Consider the following 3,139-nt stretch of genomic DNA (forward strand, 5'->3'; position numbering starts at 1 on the left):
GCCTATATTATTTTTGGAACCGTTCTGACATGTATCTCATAAAGTAAATCTCGTTGCACGGATGAGGGGAACCTCTACATAGTACGTTTAGCTGCTGAGCCCGTCGACTTAGGACCGAATATCGACTGCTGAGATCGCATCTTGATAAATGCGAAATTAAAAAAAAAAATTCACAGCAGGTTAACGTGTTTACACCGGTAACTTGTTCGAAAGGGCAGTCCACACGATGTATTTATTTTGGAGAATTTTCAGGTTATCCAGTCCGAATTTGGGGGTAGCCCGATGAGACAGCCGAATTATATTCGGTCACTGTAACTTGAACGTCAATTGTGGTCCAATTTGGTCCAGACTAATTTTTGGGCGATCCAGACCACATTTTATGGCCTGTCTTTGCACATCTTGGTAGGGACAATAAAACTGGGCTCTGTGAACTGCACCTGCAAATTTTGGTCCAATTCGGCTGAGATTTTAGAGTGACCCGAACCAACGATCAAGGATGAAAAGCCATACCCATCATGGTGGACAATGTTCACTGTATGGACGCATGAGTGGACATGTTACATCACATTACATTTTGGTTTAACTCATCAGAATGTTAAATCAAGCTGACTCTTCAGAACTCGCGTTTTTGCAGCTTTTGCAATGAAGTGAACCTTTTGCTCTAAAACGGCGGTGTCCTGCTTGGTGAGTTCACTTTACTGAGACCCAGGCGGACTAAATTAGCCTAGAGCCCTCCATTAAGGCGGTTCTGATAACCTACGTAGAGCTCATAGATCGCGTAACATGCTATAGCGAAGACAGCTCTATCAAGCTCTTGTTTTTATATGAACATTACAGTTGCATTTTTTATGGTTTGCTTGGCCTTTGTTATTAAGCAAAAGTCCCATTTATTGCTGCGAAATTTGGTGTCCAGCTTCAAATTTATTTATCACCGCTATGATTCTAATTCGCAACGCCGTGTTCACTGATGTTTCTGTTACCGCCAGTGAGTAAAATGCGAGCGGCGTGTTCCAGCCTCGGTGATGCACTAAAAAACAACAACAACACAAAATTGCACATCACCCGTAGATGTCTCTTTAAAGTGGCTGTGGGGTGTGTCCTTCATTTCTAGCCTATAAATATCTGTCTTCAGTGAAGGTAGCATATTTCGCATTAGTCATATAATGCCTAATCTATACCCGTTATACTCCGTTTGAACTTAAAATCGGTTTCGGGTACAAGTTGTGAGTTAACTGAAGTTTAATATTTTTTCTATTCAGATGTCCTTCCTCGGTGGCTCAGTGGTTACGCGCACGACTGCTGAGCCTAAGAATGCGAGATCGAATCACAGCTGCTGCGGCCGCTTTTCGGTGGAGGCGAGAAGCAAGACGCCTGTGTACTGTGCCGTTAATGTACGTTAAAGACCCACAGGTGGACGTTAAACCCTATAAATCCAACCAAACCTTCCATGCGGAGCAGCGGCTCCGTCATTGCAAATATTAGTGTGTGTGCGTGTGTGTGCGTGTGTGTGTGTGTGCGTGTGTGCGTGTGTGCGTGTGCGTGTGTGCGTGTGCGAGTGTGCGTGTGTGCGTGTGTGAGTGTGCGTGTGCGTGTGTGCGTGTGCGTGTGCGTGTGCGCGTGTGTGTGTGTGCGTGTGTGCGTGTGCGTGTGCGTGTTCGCGAGCGCGTGTGGGCGTGGGCGTATGCGTGCGCGTGCGTGCGTGTGTGCGTATGTGCGTGCGTGTGTGAGCGCTTGCATGCAGCCATACGTGTGTGGGCCTGTGTGCTTTTACTGCATCTCTAAAACAAGCTGAGCTAGTTGGGCGTAACGTGGCAAAACGAATAAAAATGTAGCATGCTTTAGGAGTCTCTTTTTCTGCGCTAAAATCAAACTCTTTAAATTACAGCGCACTGTTCTTGGCAATATTCATATATTCCTAAAGTTTTTGGGTAGCTACAACTGCAAAAAAAAAAAAAAAAATCCTAGACAAAGTAATTTTTCAATAAAAGAGCGCAACAACAAAAAAGCGTGAGGTATTGTTCGCACATGTCTTTTCTACATTGTAAGGAATGTCAGAAATAATCTCCTGGAAGACGCCAAGTCGAAGCGCAGTTGAAGTGACAAAGGTTCAATAAGATTTGATCAGTGTTTCTTGAATAGATTAGCGTGCATATGGGACTATGAGAAAAATGATAAATTTCTACTGAGCAAAAAATATATTGCAAGATTAAGCTAGACTCAGCACTCTTTGGTAATCATAAATCGACTCAGAAACCATACAGTTTTAGAAATCAATATCATTGTGCCTCTAAGTTCCAAATTCTATATAAATAAAAGAACTCGATCACACAAACACTACGAAACTCCACATATTTAAATGCCATGGAAAAACACTACAAATAAAAGTGACCAGCTTCAAATCATTTGCATTTAGCATGACCTTCAGCTGAGGGTTATAACTGAAACGCGGCTACGCAGCGAGATTCCAGACGGTACCTTGCCTTCTTCCTTCCTGATACATTCCATTTCGCAAAGGTATAGGCAACGGGTATATTCTAGGTGTCGCCGCCATCACCTAGCAAACCAGCGTCGCCCTGCGATCAGCGATGGGAGTATTGCAGGAGTGCTCCAGCGCAGCCGGCTTAGCAGACTGGGTAGCATAGCACGATACCTAATGCATCGCAAAAGAAAGCGCGCGATTTAATGGATCTTCCGGCAGTGATTTGCACCTTAGGTGTTTTAACAGTTCTTTTATTTTGCAGAGGCAATTTAAATGGGTGGCAAGCTTTTTATGTTTTTGAAGCAGGACGCATATATAAAGGAAAGGAGGTGATGTCCGACTCATTCGGAAACATAGCGAATTGCCCGCCTCCAACGATCAATAAGCAGCCGTATTTCCTCTTAAAAACGCCAGTAATAGGTGGGCTTACAGTTCTGGCTGTTTATAGGAAGTGTTTGAGCATGGCTAGTATGGCCAGCGTTGTAGAGCGTGTCTGTTATCGCATGGCGACGCGGCCTGATTTCGATGTCTCAATGGTGCGGTACACGAACTGCCTATGCATGGTCATCTGTAAGCATTTTAAGCAGTGATTCCGGCTAAAATATGTATCTGAATGTAACCTAAACTGTGTGCGCTCAGGTGGAAGCGACGGTGCCATTG

This window comes from Amblyomma maculatum, chromosome 2, assembly GCF_055883805.1.
Source record: "Amblyomma maculatum isolate TAMU_Amacu chromosome 2, ASM5588380v1, whole genome shotgun sequence".
Taxonomy (NCBI): domain Eukaryota; kingdom Metazoa; phylum Arthropoda; class Arachnida; order Ixodida; family Ixodidae; genus Amblyomma; species Amblyomma maculatum.